General features: G+C 39.5%; 1 long non-coding RNA gene across 3 annotated transcripts in view; it reads right to left on the minus strand.

Moving 5' to 3' along the window:
* Positions 1-9,080: 9,080 nt before the first annotated feature.
* The window catches only part of LOC148894436 (uncharacterized), a 33,607-nt gene continuing 21,799 nt past the window's right edge, over positions 9,081-20,888 (minus strand). Inside the window, exons 3-4 of one of the 3 annotated variants that reach the window (XR_016115893.1) lie at positions 9,566-9,668; positions 9,081-9,495 (exon numbers count right to left, since the gene is read on the minus strand). This is a non-coding gene — a long non-coding RNA (uncharacterized LOC148894436). Of the gene's footprint in view, positions 9,669-13,330; positions 13,440-20,888 lie in introns of all 3 variants that reach the window. The other 2 variants (XR_016115892.1, XR_016115891.1) reach the window with 2 other exon arrangements.

Consider the following 20,888-nt stretch of genomic DNA (forward strand, 5'->3'; position numbering starts at 1 on the left):
CTGGGCCGGGTCAATTTCGATTTCCACGTGTTGTGAAATAATTTGCCGGTGAAGAGTCACAAGGTTGAGTCCAAAAGGCAAGCCGGGCGGGGTTGGGATATGCTGCTGACTGCTGACTCGAACACAAGCGGACGTGTGATGTGCACAAATTGGATGTGTCACAATCTTTTCTGCTTTTTGACGTTGTCAACAGTTGTCAAGTAACCTGGCACAGAACAGTCATTTCTGGACTTGACACAAACATACCTGAATAGAAAAAATATCTATCTATATGTCTATCTAGCTAGGTAGCTCGATCTGTCTAGCTAGGTAGCTAGATAGATACCTAGCTAGATAGCTAAATACATACTGTATCTATCTCGCTAGATCGCAAGCTAGCGAGATAGATAGATAGATAGATAGATAGATAGATAGATAGATAGATAGATAGATAGATAGATAGATAGATAGATAGATAGATAGATAGATACATAGATAGATAGATAGATAGATAGATAGATACATAGATAGATAGATAGATAGATAGATAGATAGATAGATAGATAGATAGATAGATAGATACTGTCTCTAGGTAGGCAGGCAGATCGGTAGGTAGGCAGGTAGGTAGCTAGCTAGGTAGATAGGTAGCTAGCTAGATAGGTAGCTAGCTAGGCAGATATCTATGTAGGTAGGTAGATAGATAGGTAGCTATGTAGGTAGGTAGATAGTGTATCTAACTCGGTAGATAGGTAGCTCGATAGCGAAATAGCTAGCTAGATAGCTAAAGAGTGAGCTAGATAGATAAATAGCTAGCTAGATAGTTAAAGAACGAGCTAGATAGCTAAAGAAAGAGCTAGATAGCTAGCGAGAGATAGATACTGTATCTCTATAGGTAGGGAGATAGGTAGGTAGGTAGATGGAAAGATATAGTATATCTAACTAGGTGGATAGGTAGCTATATAGCTAAATAGCTAGCTAGATAGCTAAAGAGCGAGCTAGATAGCTAAATAGCTAGCTAGATATTTAAAGAGCGAGCTAGATAGCTAAAAGGCGAGCTAGATAGCTAAATATCTAGCTAGATAGCTAACGAGCTAGATAGCTTAATAGCTAGCTAGATAGCTAACGAGCGAGCTAGATAGCTAAATAGCGAGGTAGATATTATTTATTTTATTATGTATCATTTTACTTATGGTTTTATTGTTATGTGCTTTGTTTTATTGTTTTTATTGTAAAGTGTATTATTATTATTATTATTATTATTATTATTATTATTATTATTATTATTATTATAGCTAACGAGCAAGCTCGATATCATGGACGAAAACATACAGATTTTTAAAGTATGCCATACGCATTAAAAATCAGTGCTCACTTGTACAAATTCCGCCGAAACCGTACAACTTGACAGGAATGTATTTTTTTTGGGAGGTTGTCGTGGCAACCGTGCTTGGATTTGGTGAAATGCACTGCATCCCGATAGACGACTATTATCTTGTTTGTTATGAGGGGCCATCCAGCAGGAGACAAAAACGCCCTCTCCAGTGTCCGTCGAGCAATTAATTTTGCTGTCACCGCCGGGTGATGCGCACGGACCCTTGTTTTTTTTTTTGTTTTTTTTTCCCCGCACAATGCTAATTGCTGCGTGAGCACCCCCCCCTCCCCCCTGGGATATTTATGCGAGGCTATAATCTCGCACGTCTCGTCGCCCGGGGGGCGTTTGATCGGCCTTGGTCGACAGGTAGAGGTGAAAAGCCATCTCAAGCAAAGAAAGAAGCTGCACTGCTTCGGCTCAGTCATGTGACCAACAGACATCAATCTGGGGAATTTGCCCCCCCCCCCCTTAAACCCCTCCTCTCATCCCCTCTGTTTGAATCACTCCAAGTAAGATTCTTAATTTGTTTAACAAGAAAAAAAAATACCCCCCTACCATTTCAACATCTGCACAACCAGATGCTTCAATCCAGTAGCAGGCCGTGCATATCACTCCGAGGCCTTCAGTAGTGCTGTCTGAATTAATAGCTACTAATGTGGTGTGATATTCAGATGTTACCTTTATAAGTATGTTTAAGTAACCTATATTGGTTTGTACTGAAAAAAAAACATTTAATAAAATATATGCTCTATAAAGATGTAAATGTACAACTGGCTACCTAGCTAGCTAGCTATTTTCTATGCATTAGCTTTCTGGCTGGTTAGCTGGCGACCTAGCTAGCTATATATTTGGTATCTAGTAGCTATCTGGCTATCTAACTATCTAGTCAGCTATCTATTAGTTATCTATTAGCTAGCTGGCGAGCTAACTTTCTATCTATTTGAGTAATTCCGGGTTGAGTGAACGATGGCGCATGTGGCTGCTGCTGCTTACCCAAAGAAAAAGTTATCCTGTGACTGTTAAGTGACCTTGAGAGTTTTGAAAGGCGCTTATAAATGAAATGTATTATTATTATTATTATTATTATTATTATTATTATTATTATTATAACACGTCCACTAGAGGGTGGCGTTGGACTGGAAATAACTTGTGACTTAGCGAAGAAACTTAATAATAATAATAATAATAATAATAATAATAATAAGTAGCGGCAGCCACATGCGCCAGCGTTCACTCAACCCGGAAATAACTCAAATAGATAGAAAGCTTGCCTGCAAGCCAATAGATAGTTAATAGCTAGTTAGCTAGCCAGCCAGCTAGATACCTATAGCTAGCTATATAGCCGGCTAGGGAGCTAGATAGCAAATAGCTAGCTAGATAGCTGGATAGCTATCGATAAATAAATCAAGAAATGTTCGCACTAAATGCTCAACCTAGGAGTAACTCAAATGGATAGAAAGCTAGAGATAGCTAATAATAATAATAATACATTTCATTAACAAATGCTCTTAAAAACTCTCAAGGTCACTTCACAGTCACAGGACAAGTTAGATAGCTAGCTATAAAGCTAGCTAATATAGAGCTAACTAGATAGCTAGCCAGCTAGTTAGGTGCTACCGTGTCAAAACGAATCGGCAGGTATGCGGGTGTATGTCGTCAACTGAAATGTCTTTTGCGGCGATCCAGTTAAGAATTGCTGTAATAACCTCGTAAAATTTCAATATACAGTACAGTGCTACATTGGCTTCCAAACTTAATTGGTTCCCAGACAGAGTGTGTAAGGCGAAAAGTGTGTATCCCAGAAATTAATTTCCCATAGGAAACCATTAAAATGAGAATAATCCGCTCCCCGGTCCCCATAAAACATAATTTTCTACTTTCTAATTTTCTAAGCCTTAAAATTACACAAAATATACCTTATTTAATTTATAATAAATGTGCTATAGTATTATAATTAAAGAAATAAACTGTACTATATAATGAAGGGGTTTTATTTACCTTTGTGATGGTCGTTGATGGCTTGATGGAATGGAGTGGCCGGTTTCATCAGCATTAAACATTTGATGGAATGATCCCTTGTAGGTACTTTCTCTGTGATAATTGTATCTAGTTCCTCATCAATTGTGTTCTGTTTAGCTGGGTTGATAGCTTTTTGCATCAAGTGTACAGATGGCTTGTGCGGGTTATTTGTGGAGCCTGATTGATGGGATATTTTAACCTTGCAGTCTACACTCTTCCTTTGAACTATAAAGTTGAAACTCTGACTGTCGTCTGCCTGTCTGTTGAATGTTTAAACCACCCCCCCTCACTGCTGCGTTCTTGATCAATCACGGGGCTTTAACCGAAGACTGGGGGCGGGTAATAGAGGACAAAAACAGTCGGCTGCCATTTTGTTGTTAGCAGAACAGGCTCGTTCGCGAACGACACATTACTCATTGAGGTAGCTCCGTGTACGAAAAAAGTTCGTATGCCAAAGTAAAATTTTCATCAATGTAACGTTCATAAACTGAAAAGTTTGTAAGCCAAGGGGTTCGTGAACCAAGGTATCACTGTATGTGCTATTTTTGCTAGCTGAGCCGAGCTGTCCAACCTTACGTAACTCATTCACTGCCATTCACGAATTTATTCGGGAATTGAAAATATGACGTAAAGCGCCATTCACGAATGTTTTGTTTTTTTTTTTTTTTTTTTGGGTGCCGATAAAGTGCTAGCCATGGCCTCTGATAATGTTTTTTTCCACTTGGATTGCGCTTTTGATCGCCCCGGATTTCATGATCTTCTTGCTATCCGCTGGCAGAGAAAGGCAATTCTCCCACTCCTTCCTCGTATCGGAGCGCTCTGCAACTCACCCGGGAGCCGCTTTGTTTTCCCGGAAAACTAAAAACAGACGGAAAGGGGCGTCCCTCCCTGATTGGAAGCGACCGGCGTGTTCTTAAACGGCTCGTTGTTCTGTCTTTACATCGAGAGAGTCCATCAGCGGCGTATCATCGGCGAGACTTTCATGCCAAATTGGATTACAAGTGGTTGTGAAGGCAGCGCGGCCATGGAATAGCTTGTCTCGCTTGTTGTTTATTTGGCTGTCAATAAATCCGACTGGGATGAAAACTTCGCATCCGACGCCTTTTGGTAAAAAGCCAGTTTGCTCAGGATTAATTTTCCGTCAGTAGTGTTTGCCACTTTGTTTTGCGAGTGTTTGGAAAGTGCCGATAACGCTTGTTGTAACGCTTTGGAGGGAAAAAGCACAGCGGCTTAGACAGGTGATGAGACGCTCACCGCCCCTTTTGCATTTCAACAATAACATTATATACACAGTGAGACCTCAACTTCCGAACTTAATTGGTTCCCAGACAGAGTGTGTAAGGTGAAAAGTGTGTATCTCAAAATACATTTTCCCATAGGAAACCATTAAAATGGGAATAATCTGTTCCCGGGTTTCCATAAAATATACTTTTCAACTAAATAAGTCTTAAAACTACACACAACATACCTTATTCTATGTATAATAAATGTGCTATTGTATTGTAATGAAAGAAATACACTGCATTGTATCATAAAGTCACTATTTACATTTGTGATGGTCATTTATGGCTTGACGGAATGGCGTTGGAGGTCGAAGGTCAAAGGGAATTGCTGTTTGGAAAGAAAGGCGCATTACATGAGGACTGTAATTAAAGAAATAAACTGTGCTGTAAAATAAAGTTTTATTTACCTTTTTGATGGTCGTTGATGGCTTATGGAAGGAGAGTCACCTTCCATAAGGACTGTTGGTGCTGTTCGGTCGTGTGCTTTCGCCAAAGATCACTCCGCCAGACGTGGTGGGTGTGTATTATGAAAATACAGTAAAGTCTCGTTATATCGATATTCAAGGGAGTCCGAAAAAATATCGATATAACCGGGACTATCGATATATCCGACCCTGTTTGCATGTAATTTTCTCCGTGCGTGCATAGAAATAGTATGCACATATAACCAGGACTATCGATATATCCGATATCGATATAACGAGACTTTACTGTAGTACTTATTATAAGTGAAGGTTTCGGACGTTTCGCCTCCTATCCAAGAGACTTCGTCAGCGAACTAAAGTCTGACTGGTCGTATCAGCCCCATTTATATATCCCTAATGTCCAGACCTAGTGGCGCCGGACACAGCTATGATAGGTCCCTACTCTCAGGTTGGGGGGGGCGCGGGACCCCCCCCCTGTGGCCCCACTGATTGTTCCTACATTCCTGACTAACGATTGGCCTATTACCCCCACTCCCCCCGGTATCACCTCATCAGCATAACGACCCTCATCAGCATTGCGAAAGTTGCCTAACCTGTTTTGCCTGAGCAGGCTATTGTATGAACGATCCAAATTGAACCTCACACCACCCGACCGGTTTAATGAAGGATTTTGTTGTTTTATAAGAATCGCCTCTTTTACCCCCCTTTCAAACCATCTATGTTCTTTCGCTAAGATTTTAACCTCATTGTCGTCAAATGAGTGGTTGCTAGCTTTTAGGTGCAAATGTACTGCCGATTGAGGCCCACTAGTATTATCCCTGCGATGTTGATAAAGTCTTTTTTTGAGAATTTGTTGAGTCTCCCCAATGTACTGCTCTTTACAATTTTCATTCTTACAATGTATGGAATAAACTACATTACTTTGTTTTTCATTTGGTAGCCTATCTTTTGGATGCACTAATTTTTGCCTTAACGTGTTTATCGGTTTGAAATAAGTAGGAATTTTATGTTGCCAAAGGACTCTTTGTAATTTTTCAGAAACTCCTGCAATGTACGGTACTGCTACTCCTCTCCTTTTAGAATCTTGAGAATTATTGGTTTCGTTCGCTATTCTTTCTTTCTGACATTTGTTGAATGACCACTGAGGGTACCCACAGTTAGTGAGTGCTCTCCTGATATGTTTTGACTCCTTTTCTCTACCTTCAGTGCTAGTTGGTATTAGTTTAGCCCTATGCTGGAGGGTTCTGATAACTCCTAGTTTATGTTGTAAAGGGTGGTTAGAGTCAAAAAGTAAGTATTGGTCAGTGTGCGTAGCCTTCCTAAAGACTTCTGTTTTTAGCGCTCTGTCCTCTTTTATAATTACTTTACAATCCAAGAAGGCTAGTTGGTTCTCTTGAATGTCCTCACGAGTAAATTTAATGTTGAAGTCTACAGAGTTGAGATGATCTGTGAAGGATTGAATTTCTTGTTTCTTAATTATGACAAAAGTATCGTCCACATATCTAAACCAGTGACGAGGTTTTGTCCCTGGGAAGGATGTGAGGGCCTGTTTCTCCATCTCTTCCATGTAAAGATTAGCCACTATGGGTGAAACTGGTGAGCCCATAGCACAACCATGGATTTGTTTATAAAATTTTTCCCGAAATTGAAAATACGTAGTATTAAGGCAGATTTCTAATAATTGGCAGATGTGATCCGGTTTCAGTTTCAATTTCGGGAAAAATTTTATAAACAAATCCATGGTTGTGCTATGGGCTCACCAGTTTCACCCATAGTGGCTAATCTTTACATGGAAGAGATGGAGAAACAGGCCCTCACATCCTTCCCAGGGACAAAACCTCGTCACTGGTTTAGATATGTGGACGATACTTTTGTCATAATTAAGAAACAAGAAATTCAATCCTTCACAGATCATCTCAACTCTGTAGACTTCAACATTAAATTTACTCGTGAGGACATTCAAGAGAACCAACTAGCCTTCTTGGATTGTAAAGTAATTATAAAAGAGGACAGAGCGCTAAAAACAGAAGTCTTTAGGAAGGCTACGCACACTGACCAATACTTACTTTTTGACTCTAACCACCCTTTACAACATAAACTAGGAGTTATCAGAACCCTCCAGCATAGGGCTAAACTAATACCAACTAGCACTGAAGGTAGAGAAAAGGAGTCAAAACATATCAGGAGAGCACTCACTAACTGTGGGTACCCTCAGTGGTCATTCAACAAATGTCAGAAAGAAAGAATAGCGAACGAAACCAATAATTCTCAAGATTCTAAAAGGAGAGGAGTAGCAGTACCGTACATTGCAGGAGTTTCTGAAAAATTACAAAGAGTCCTTTGGCAACATAAAATTCCTACTTATTTCAAACCGATAAACACGTTAAGGCAAAAATTAGTGCATCCAAAAGATAGGCTACCAAATGAAAAACAAAGTAATGTAGTTTATTGGTTTATTCCATACATTGTAAGAATGAAAATTGTAAAGAGCAGTACATTGGGGAGACTCAACAAATTCTCAAAAAAAGACTTTATCAACATCGCAGGGATAATACTAGTGGGCCTCAATCGGCAGTACATTTGCACCTAAAAGCTAGCAACCACTCATTTGACGACAATGAGGTTAAAATCTTAGCGAAAGAACATAGATGGTTTGAAAGGGGGGTAAAAGAGGCGATTCTTATAAAACAACAAAATCCTTCATTAAACCGGTCGGGTGGTGTGAGGTTCAATTTGGATCGTTCATACAATAGCCTGCTCAGGCAAAACAGGTTAGGCAACTTTCGCAATGCTGATGAGGGTCGTTATGCTGATGAGGTGATACCGGGGGGAGTGGGGGTAATAGGCCAATCGTTAGTCAGGAATGTAGGAACAATCAGTGGGGCCACAGGGGGGGGTCCCGCGCCCCCCCCAACCTGAGAGTAGGGACCTATCATAGCTGTGTCCGGCGCCACTAGGTCTGGACATTAGGGATATATAAATGGGGCCGATACGACCAGTCAGACTTTAGTTCGCTGACGAAGTCTCTTGGATAGGAGGCGAAACGTCCGAAACCTTCACTTTTGTACAGATGACGGCTGAAGAAACCTTCTCATCGATGGACCACTCCTGTACGACTGAGAGCTTACACAGACGTACTTATTATAAGGTTTAATTTTTATAAATTTGACGTTTGTAAGACGAAAAGTTTGTAAGATAAGGTGTTTGTAAGTTGAGGTCTCACTATATATATATATATATATATATATATATATATATATATATATATATATATATATATATATATAATATTAAGCAGATTCTTTACTTACAGACAGTGTAGGTGTTCAATTAGTGTGTATATATATAGATATGTGTGTGTGTGTGTGTGTGTGTGTGTGTGTGTGTGTGTGTGTGTGTGTGTGTGTGTGTGTGTGTGTGTGTGTGTGTGTGTGTGTGTGTGTGTGTGTGTGTGTGTGTGTGTGTGTGTGTGTGTGTGTGTGTGTGTGTCCTTGAGAGTTTTGAAGTTTTGAGAGTTTTGAAAGGCGCTTATATACAGTAAAGTCTCGTTATATCGATATCGGATATATCGATAGTCCCGGTTATATCGATACTATTTCTATGCACGCACGGAGAAAATTACATGCAAACAGGGTCGGATATATCGATAGTCCCGGTTATATCGATATTTTTTCGGACTCCCTTGAATATCGATATAACGAGACTTTACTGTATATATATATATATATATATATATATATATATATATATATATATATATATGCTATCTATTTGAGTTACTTCTGGGTTGAGTGAACGCTGGCGCGTATGGGTGCCACTGCTCACCTGCAGAAAAACTGATCCTATGACCTTGAGAGTGTGTATATACATGTATGAATAGAAAAACAGATTTTTACATATATCTATTTTTTATTCACATTGAATACATAATATATACATAAATATATATATTTTTATCTATTTCAATATATATAAATATATATAAAATCTACTGTACGCGTGTCGCGTTTCAATTTAATCTTGGCCCCTCCACCGCCGCTAAAAAGCGCCACTCGTTGCCACAAAAGAAAACATCTTCTGAGTCACTCCACAAAATCTGCGAAACTTCGTACCTGCTAATGGGGATTACGTTGGCCTTATAAAGCCAAGATGCCCCCTCCCCCCTTTCCCATCCCGCGGACTGTCCGCACCCCCCTCAAAGTCACCCTCGGCTTGTTAAATCCACAATCCAAGTCCCCACAATGGAGCTCGTCGACCCGACGGGGCCATCAACAAAGAGGATGCACACGTCCGCCGCAGCGCGGCGACTTCATTAACGCTGGTACATTAACCACAAATCCAGGCAGAGACGCCCCGCTCGACGCCCGCCTCCCGGGTCTTCATCCGGACTACGGAGGGGCTCAAGCAGAGGGTCAATCTGCAATAAAAGACATCCCTTTTCACGGGCTGGAGACCTCCCACACTCCTCTCTAAGCCATTAACTTCACCCTTTCCTGGTGGACGCAGAGTCTATTCACTGAGCTGCCGTAATCCTTCGCTATTGCCTTCGCCTGACCTTGATCCGCCCGTGAAGGGATGGATGGTGGCTGCCTGGAAGGAAAAAAGATATTTATACAGTGATACCTCGGTTCATAATAATAATAATAATAATAATAATAATAATAATAATAATAATAATAATAATAATAATAATAATAATAATAATACAACCCTATACTAAAGCCAAGCTAAAGCAAAACATTTTGGGAAGAAAAATAAAACCCAATAAGATCAAACAAAAGTTCTCCAAACTGCATAAAAAAATCCAAATACACAGCTAGCTACCTTGCTATCTATTTGCTATCTATTAGCTGTCTAGCTGGCTGGGTAGCTATCTCGCTAGCTATCATTTAGCTATCTAGCTGGCTAGGTTGCTATCTGTCAACGACTGTATCTATTAGCTCCCGAGCTAACTTTCTAAGTGACCGTGGAAGTTTTGAAAAGCGCTTATAAATGAAATGTATTATTATTATTATTATTAATATTATTATAACTAACAAGTACAGTGATACCTCGGTTTACGAACCCCTTGGCTTACGAACTTTTCGGTTTACGAACGTTACATTTATGAAAATTTTACCTTGGCATACGAACTTTTTTCGTACACGGAGCTGCCTCAATGAGTGATGCGTCGTTCGCGAACGAGCCTGTTCTCACAACAAAATGGCAGCCGACTGTTTTTGTCCTCTATTCCCCGCCCCCATTCTTCGCTTAAAGCCACGTGATTGGTAAAGAACGCAGCAGTGAGGGGGGGTGGTTGAAACATTAAAGAGAAAGGCAGACAGTGAGAGAGTTACAACTTTGATAGTTCAAAGGCATAGTGTAGACTGCAAGGTTAAAATATCCCATCAATCAGGCTCCACAAACAACCCACACAAGCCATCTGTACACTTGATGCAAAAAGCTATCAGCCCAGCTAAACAGAACACAATTGATGAGGAACAAGGTAAAATTATCGCAGAGAAAGCGCCTACAAGAGATCATTTCTCAAGATGGTGAAAGAAGAAGGTTCCTCATCAAGTGTTTAATGCTGATGAAACCGGCCACTAGCACATTTATTATACATAAAGTATATTTTGTGTAGTTTTAAGGCTTAGGACATAAAGTAGAAAATTATGTTTCAAAGGGACCTGGGAACGGATTATTCTCATTTTAATGGTTTCCTATGGAAAAGTAATTTTTGGGATACACATTTTTCGCCTAACACACTCTGTCTGGGAACCAATTAAGTTCGTAAGCCAAGGTGTCACTTTATAATAAAAAATAGGACAGAAAAGACAATAATTATTATGCCGCACTTTCCCAAAACCAGAAGGTGGAAGCCATTTTGTCGTTTTCAAATCAAAGGGACAAAGTCGTTATTCAGGAAGAGAGCGTCGTAGACATGAGCTAATATTAGCCACGTCACTTCGGTTTATGCCGAGACAATTTGTCATAAGACGCGGCGGCGGCTGCCTCGCCCCGTCGCTTCTTCTTCATCTCGTCATTATGTGCAGGTCCAACGTTAATGCTAATGTTCGATGTTAGCTTTCTTAGCCACCCGTGACAGCGGCTGAATGGAAGCTAGCAAATCATAATGTCTGCTTTTTATGTAAATGGGGGGGGTGACTTAAGTATAAGTACATAGACATTGAAGACAGAACACGCAGGACATAAATTCCATTTTTAGGAAGAAGCTAAACATGCTAAACATGCTTAAAAAAGGATTGACTGTACATCAGGGGTGTCCAAGTCAGTTTTTTGCCGTGATCCACGTTGTCGTTACGGTTTCCTCTCGCAGGCTGTTATGAATTTAGGGAAACCATTAAAATGTTTAATTTCCTCTACATATTACATACAGAACGCACAACAAAGTAATGAAAAACTCTTTTTCAATTTGGAGTCGAGAAAAATGACTGTTATTGTGGTTTACATCGGACAATTTGAAATTTTGGTTCAGACTTTCGCTAGCATCATGGCACTTGACGTGCTTGATTTGCTTTCGGGGGCCGAATAAAATGATGCGACGGGCCAGATTTGGCCCCGGGCCTTGACTTGGACACCCGTGATGTCAAGAATTTGCCATCTATTTAGCTAGCAAAAAATTGAAAAGCTAATGAGCTAGCTCTCTTTTTATTCAGATAGCTGGCAAATCCTTAACATCAAAGGTGTCCATTTCAAGGCCCGGGGCTAGATCGCTAGCCAACTAGATCGACTGCTAGCTAGCGAGCTCAATCGTTAGCTATCTCAATCATTAACTAAGTCACTGGCTCGTTCGCGAACGAGCCCGTTCTCACCAGAAAATAGCAGCCGGCTTCTTTTGGTCCTGTATTCCCCGCCCCGAGTCGTCGGTTAAAACCACGTGATTGGTCAAGAATACAGCAGTGAGGGGGTGTGGTTTAAACATTAAAGAGACAGGCAGACAACAGAGAGAGAGTGACAAAATGGATAGAAAACAGTGAAATTTGGACTCGTTTCAACTTTAGCAGACGACAGTGAGAGAGTTTCAACTTTATAGTTCAAAGACGAGTGTAGACTGTAAGGTTAAAATATCCCATCAATCAGGCTCCACAAATAACCCGCACAAGCCGTCTATACACATGATGCAAAAAGCTATCAACCCAGCTAAACAGAACACAATTGATGAGGAACTAGATAAAATTATCGCAGAGAAAGCACCAACAAGGGATCATTCCTCAAGATGTTAAAAGAAGGTTACGTTCCTCATCAAGTGTTTAATGCTGATGAAACCGTCTACTTCATTCCATCAAGCCATCAACGACCATCACAGGGTAAATAAAGCGACTTTATTATACTGTACAGTTTATTTCTTTAATTATAATACCATAGCACATTTATTATACGTAAAATAGGGTTTATTTTGTGTAGTTTTAAGGCTTAGAACAGGGGTGTCAAAGTCATTTTTTGCCGGGGGCCACATTGTAGTTATGGTTTGCTCTCGAGGGCCATTATGAATTTGGGGAACCCATTAGATCCCTTCAAATATTCCATATAGAGCACACAGCAAATTAATGAATAACTCGTTTTCAAATCTGAAGTAAAGAATAATGACTTTTATAGTGGTTGACATCCAAAAATATGAAATTTTGGCTCAGATTTTAGCAATCATCATGGAATTTAACAAGTTTGATTTGCTTTCACGGGCCGAAAACAATGATGTGGCGGGCCGGATTTGGCCCCCGGGCCTTGACTTTGACACCTGTGGCTTAGAAAGTAGAAAATTATGTTTTATGGGGACCTGGGAACGGATTATTCTCATTTTAATTGTTTCCTATGGGAAATTATTTTTTGGGATACACACTTTTCGCCTGACACACTCTATCTGGGAAGCAATTAAGTTCGTAAGCCAAGGTATCACTGTACTTCCTCCATCGGCTTGATGGTGACTAAAAATGTTCTGTTTCAAAAATAATATGTGGTCATATATCGCTTGACAATTTCCGACAGGACTGTTGAAGTGTCATTTAAATTGGATGTCACAGAGCACATTGGGTCTTTGTGCACTGATAACAGAAAAGCCCAGCAGACCGGCGATGTCACATTGTTTATTTTCGCCCTTCTCAAGGGTAAAAAGGGAGGGGGGGGGGAAATGTCGGAACGGGAATGAAGCAGCAATTGAGTTGTGGGCAAATATGGACGTCCTGCAAGGTGGACCCCCCCCGGCGAGTCCCTAGATGCAAGAGAGCACTTTGAGTTGCGCTTGCACTCTTCACCTTCGCTCGCACGTACAAATGGAGACGCATGAGCCAAAAGGTGAACCAACGCGCTTGCTCGCTTTGTGTTGATGGCAACTCAACTCATCCTCCCGTGGTCAACAAAGTGCTGGAAAGAAAAGAAAAAAAAGAATTCATACGCCAACAATAAATGAATAAAGAAGGCGGTAGAAAGCAGAAAAGCAGTCCGACTCAAACGCTGATAGATAGCAAACTAGAGGAATGGATGGATAGCTTGTTAGCTAGATGGATGGATAACTAGCGAGCTACAAAGATGGATATCTAGCTAGCTAGATGGATGGATATCTAGCTAGTTAGATGGACGGATATCTAGCTAGCGAGATGGACGGATATCTAGCTAGCGAGATGGACGGATATCTCGCTAGCAAGATGGACGGATATCTAGCTAGCTAGATGGGACGGATACCTGGCGAGCTAGATGGACGGATATCTGGCTAGCTAGATGGAAGATATCTGGCTAGCTAGATGGACGATATCTGGCTAGCTAGATCGACGATATCTGGCTAGCGAGGTGGGCGGATATCTAGCTAGTGACATGGACGGATATCTAGCTAGCTAGATGGCCGGATATCTAGCTAGTGAGATGGGATGGATATCTAGCTAGCGAGATGGACGGATATCTAGCTATCTAGATGGACGATATCTGGCTAGCAAGGTGGGCGACTATCTAGCTAGTGAGATGGACGGATATATAGCTAGCTAGATGGCCGCATATCTAGCTAGCGAGATGGGATGGATATCTAGCTAGCTAGATGGGACGGATACCTGGCAAGCTAGATCGACGGATATCTGGCTAGCTAGATGGCCGGATATCTAGCTAGCTAGATGGGACGGATATCTAGCTAGCGAGATGGGACAGATATCTAGCTAGCTAGATGGGACGGATATCTGGCTAGCTAGATCGACGGATAGCTAGCTAGCTAGATCGACGGATAGCTGGCAAGCTAGATCGACGGATAGCTCGCTAGTTAGATTGACGGATAGCTCGCTAGCTAGATGGACAGATAGCTCGCTAGCTAGATTGACGGATGGATAGCTACTAACTGCAATTTAAAACGATAAAGCCGAAAACTACCGTTAGCTTGAAATCTCCATTTTGAGAGCCCAGTTTTGAATAAAAATTCCAATTTTGCTATTTCATCGTCATATTTATTGTTTTTTTAAAATATGAAATAACAAGAAACGAGTGCTTGAATGAGTTCAACTGCTTCACATGCAAAGCAGCGGGCCAATAACATTGAAATGAAAGGAACCGCTGCGCCCTCTACAGGCGAAGATGGGAACAAGCCGTGTTTTGCTCTTGGAGGACTTTTTATTTTTATTTATTTATTTTTAGATATTATAATAATAATATACATTTCATTTCGAAGCGTCTTTCAAAACTCTCAAGGTCACTTTACAGTCACAGGATCAGTTTTTCTGTAGGTGGGCACATTTATTATACATAGAATAAGGTATGTTGTGTGTAGTTTTTTTAAATTTAGTTGAAAAGTATATTTTATGCAAACCCGGGAACGGATTATTCCCATTGTAATGGTTTCCTATGGGAATTTTTTTTTTTTGAGATACACACTTTTCGTCTTACACACTCTGTCTGGGAACCAATTAAGTTCGTAAGTTGAGGTCTCACTATAGCTGGATAGCTAGATAAATAAATCAAGAAATATTCACACTAATTATATGACGTCACTATGTTCTCAACTATGCTCTCAAGTGCACAACCTGGCTGGTTATGCACTTTTTTTTTCTTTTTTTAGGTGGCGAAGTATGATTGTACGCAGCATATTTAAATAATGCATCCATGTTGCTTTCTGTGCTTTACCCGATTGGGACGATGAATTATGAATGTGAAAATCCCATTTGGCAGTCGGATGTCCGAAAAAAAACATCCACTTGTCGCTGAAAAGGTATCAAATGGTATGAAATCAGCATTTAGTGTGAATATTTGCTATCTATTTGCTATCTAGCTAGCGATCTATTAGCGATATAGCTATCTAACTGACCAGCTGGCTATCTAGCTGGCTAGCTATTAGCGATCTATTGAGTGTAAATATTTTATTTATGAGTTTTTTGTTAGTCGTTAGCGGCAAAACTAACACTAAAATCTCATTACCGATTATGCTTTCGTCTACCGTTTAAAATTGATGTTAAATGAATGACTAAAGGGGAGAAAATCTGCATTTAGTCTGAATATTTCTTGATTTATTTAGCGAGCTAGCTATTTGCTATCTAGCTGGCTGGCTGGGTATCTAGCTAGCTATCGATGAACTATATAGCTATCTAGCTGGCTATCTATTCGCTATATAGCTATCTATTAGCTAGCTAGCTTTCTATCTATTTGAGTTACTTCCGGGTTGAGTGAACGCTGGCGCATATGGCTGCCGCTGCTCACCCACAAAAAAATGGATCCGGTGACTGTAAAGTGACCTTGAGACTTTTGAAAGGCGCTTAGAAATGAAATGGATTCTTATTATTGGCTAACTAGCTAGCTTTCTATCTATTTGACTTACTCTCTGTGTCTTTGTGTTGTCATATTATTTGTTATTTAGTTTTTTTTGTTAGTTTTTTTTTACTTTATGTTACTTCCGGGCTGAGTTATTTTATTTTTTCTTTGTGTTACTTCCGGGTTGAGTGAACCCTGGCGTGTGTGGCTGCCGCTGCTCACCCACAGAAAAAATATCCTGTGACTGCAAAGTGTCCTTGAGAGTTTTGAAAGGCGCTTAGAAATGACATGTATTATTATTATTATTATTATTATTATTATTATTATTACTACTTCCAAGTTGAGTGAACGCTGGCACGTGTGCCTCCTGCTGCTCACCCAGAGAAAAACTTTATCCTGTGACTATAAAGTGACCTTGAGAGTTTTGAAAGGTGCTTATAAATCAAATGTATTATTATTATTATTATTATTATTATTATTATTATTATTATTATTTTTGTTATTATTATTATAAATGACCTGCTTTATGCTGGGTGTGAACTAGTGTGCAATGTGAGTGTGAAAATGCGCGATCGCTAACTGACTAGCAAGCAGTTGAGGCTTTCTCCCAAAGTTAATCCTGCTTGCAATCCACCCACAACCCAAATAAAAGCAAAGCAAAGTGCGGGGAAGTGGGATTTGCTGTTAGAATAAAGGGAAAGTGGGACAAGCGGCCATTGGCACGGCGACAAGTTCTATTCCACATTAGCCATGTGAGCTCAGCATCTGTTGTTGCCAATGTAAACAGCTCATGCTAAATTTTGTGGTGCCGCGCGCTGATATCTGTATTCCGAGATATCTGAGCGTTGAGCTGAGCGTCTTTCGCATGGCTTGCACGTCTGACCCAATGCTGTCATCCTAATTTAGATGGCGCCGTAACTGCCTTTCAAGATGTTGAGTGGGAATAAATGAGCGGGAATTCAAGATGATTATAATTCAGCGGAGTAGCGAGATGATGTTCAAGCTGTTGCGCTAAGTCAACACAATGACAGAGGGTTTTTTTTTGGGTGACACTGTACCAGCTAAATATATAGTCAAAGGCCCATAAACGTGTTAGAACCCATATATATAAAGATGGATGGATGGTTAGCTAGCTAGCTAGATGGATAGCTAGCTAGCTAGATGGATAGATAGATAGATAGATAGATAGATAGATAGATAGATAGATAGATAGATAGATAGATAGATAGATAGATAGATAGATAGATAGATAGATAGATAGATAGATAGATAGATAGATAGATAGATAGTTATAGATATAGATATAGATGGATGGCCTGCTATCTAGATGGATGGATAGCTAGCTAGAGGAATGGATGGATAGCCCGCGAGCAAGATAGGTATGTAGGTAGGTGGATAGATACAGTATAGAGATTTTTACATATATTTTATCTAGCTATACAGTATATAAATTTTTTAAAATATATTTTCTCTCTCCCTCTCTTTATATATATATATATATATATATATATATATATATATATATATATATATCTATCTTTATATATCTTTATATATATATATATATATATATAAAGAGAGGGATATACAGTAAAGTCTCGTTATATCGATATCGGATATATCGATAGTCCCGGTTATATCGATACTATTTCTATGCACGCACGGAGAAAATTACATGCAAACAGGGTCGGATATATCGATAGTCCCGGTTATATCGATATTTTTTCGGACTCCCTTGAATATCGATATAACGAGACTTTACTGTATATATATATATATATATATATATATATATATATATATTATAATTTAGTATATAATATAATATAAGCTTATAATATAATTATTATATATTATAATTTATAATATATAATATAAAAATTTATATATATATATATATTTTTTTTTTATATATATTTTATACCTATATATTTATACATCAATATCTGTCCCTCCGTATATATTATATTATATTATATTATATTATATTATATTATATTATATTATATTATTCGACTCAGCATGATTCCAACTTGACCGACTTATTATGGCCCATCATTTCGTTATCTGAAAGGCCAACCATCTTGTCAACCACCCGCCAGAACCAAAACACACTTTTTCACACATACAGGCACACCTATTGTTTTCCCGCACCGAACCAGAGAAGAGATTCGGGCATCAAATGGCTACTCGGGCTCTGGGAAAAGTTCACATTTGCATTTCTGTATATCAGAAGGCCACAGCTTCCCTCCTCGGAGGGGGGAAAGGTGGCCTGGAATTTGCCTGCACTGGAGCTCATGACAGATCTTCAAGATAACTGAACAGTGTAAACGACAGTCATTTTTTTAAATCATGCATTCAAATTTTTTAACTCATTCATTGCTTGACGATGTGTTATAATCTGTCCACTCCATTGCCAGGGTTTTGTCATTTTCACTTAAAATTGCAGGATCCACAAAATATTGAGTTTTATAATAATAATAATAATAATACATTTCATTTATAAGCGCCTTTCAAAACTCTCAAGGTCACTTGACAGTCACAGGATAGGTTTTTTCTGTGGGTGAGCAGCGGCAGCCACACGCGCCAGCGTTCACTCACCCCTGAAGTAACTTAAATAGATAGCAAGCTAGCTAGCTAGCGAATAGATAACAAATAGCTAGCAAATAGATAGCTATTAGCTAGTGAATGGATAGCTAATAGATAGCTTGCAAATAGCTAGCCATCAGCCAGCGAACAAATAGCCACTAGCCGGCGTACAGATAGCCATTAGCTAGCAAATAGATAGCCATTAGCTAGTGAATAGAGAGCTAATAGTCAGCAAATAGATATTTAATAGCTAGCTAGCAAATAGCTAGCCATCAGCCAGCGAACAGATAGCCACTAGCCAGCAAACAGATAGCCGCTAGCCAGCAAATAGCTAGCCATTAGCCAGCGAATAGATAGCCATTGGCTAGTTTTAGGACTAAATAATCATTCAATATAGCGTTACAAACCTTAGACTCTCTTCTCTCATCGGGGGAAAAAAACAGTTAATTCCTAAGTTATATGCATCTGGAGTTTTCTGAGCTTGAAATGAGGGTGGCAGTACAAAATACAATCAAATGCAGTGATACCTCAGTTTACGAACTTAATTGGTTCCCAGAAAGTGTGTGTAAGGCGAAAAGTTAATCTGCCAAACATTTATTTCCCATAAGAAACAATTAAAAGGAGAATAATCCGTTCCCAGGTCCCATAAAACATAATTTTCTACTAAATAAGTCTTAACACTACACAAAATAGACCTTATTTTATGCATAATAAATGTGCTATTGTAATGTAATTAAATAAATAAACTGTACTGTATCATAAACTGGTTTTATTGACTTTTGTGATGGTCGTTGATGTAGTCGCCTATGATGACATAGTGAGTGAAGTTGCCGTGCTTTCTCCGTGATATCTACCCTCACTTAGACAACACAGAACGACCCTTAACCACACGTAGCAATGGTCGACTTAGCATACTGGTACTGGGACGCTAAGTCACACAAACGCACACCTCGTTCGTGTTCTGCGTCTACTCGACCATAATTTTCTTTTGTGTCTTCTTCGGCTTAACACTAGCCTATGGTGGGGTCTTTTCCGGTCCCATAATAGCAAAAGTACTCCACTCGATAGCAAACCACATCTGCACTCCAGGGGTGTGTGGAAAACTAGTCGATCGTGTGGTTTGGTGTTCATTCGTCGAAAACTAGTCCGCCAGGCACCGTGGCGCTGTATGGCTTGGTTCATCCGCCAAAAACTAGTTTGTGTGCCAAGATTATATTCTTGCGAATTTAATGTTCATAAGGCGAAAAGTTCGTAAGTGAAAGCGTTCGTAAGCTGAGGAAACCCTGTACATCCATATTAGTTTATATAGCGCTTAAACGCCAGCTGAAGCTATAACAAATCGCCAACATGGAAAAAGGATGAAATGCTTCCCCCTTGTGGAAGTGAAAAATTATTGCCAGAGGCCATGGCCATCGCTTTATCGGCACCCAAGCATGAAAAACCAAAACCTGAACAAATTCAAGAATATCGCTCTACGTCATAGTTTCAATTCCCGAATAAATTCGTGAATGGCAGTGAATGAGTTAATTGAATGTTTTGTACTTTGGTGCTGTTCTACTTTCTTTCATAACTTTGCTGCATGTAAATTGTGAATTACTGAAAATGTTTCTTCTTCTTGTGGCGTAAAATCGTGTCCAATTGTCTAATCGGACGTTGTGTTAAAAGCGACTTGAAGATCGGAACAAAACCACCATCCGATCACCAACAATCTCCATTTTCTACGGAGTACAGTGGGACCTTGGCTTACGAACTTAATTGTTTCCCCAGACAGAGTGTGTAAGGCGAAAAGTGTGTATCCCAAAAATTAATTTCCCATAGGAAACCATTAAAATGACAATAATCCGTTCCCAGGTCCCCATAAAACATAATTTTCTATTTTCCGAAGCCTGAAAACTACACAAAATATACTTTATTTTATGTAAAATAAATGTGTTGTGGTATTATAATTAAAGAAATAAACTGTACTGTATAATAAAGTCATTTTATTTACCTTTGTGATGGTCGTTAATGGCTTGATGGAATGGAGTGTCCAATTTCCTCAGCATTAAACACTTAATGAGGAACGTAACCTTCTTCTTTCACCATCTTGAGGACTGATCCCTTGTAGGGGCTTTCTCTGTGATAATTGTATCTAGTTCTTCATCAATTGTGATATCTTTAGCTGGGTTGATAGCTTTTTGCATCAAGTGTACAGATGACTTGTGCGGGTTATTTGTGAAGCCTGATTGATGGGATATTTTAACCTTCCAGTCTACACTCTGCTTTTGAATTATCAAAGTTGAAACAAGTCTAAATTTCACTGTTTTCTATGCATTTTCTAACCTTTTTTTATGTTTTTCTTTTATTTATCACATTTGTTTTTTTGGTTTAAAACTCTGTCATCTCCCTTTCGTGTGTGTGTTTTCTCTCACTCTTTCTCTATCTGCCTGTCTCTTTAATGTTTACTACCCCCCACCCCCCACTGCTGGGTTCTTGACCAATCACGTGGCTTTAACCAAAGACGCC

This window comes from Hippocampus bargibanti, linkage group LG08 (assembly GCF_051943395.1).
Source record: "Hippocampus bargibanti isolate YZ-2025 linkage group LG08, ASM5194339v1, whole genome shotgun sequence".
Taxonomy (NCBI): Eukaryota; Metazoa; Chordata; class Actinopteri; order Syngnathiformes; family Syngnathidae; genus Hippocampus; species Hippocampus bargibanti.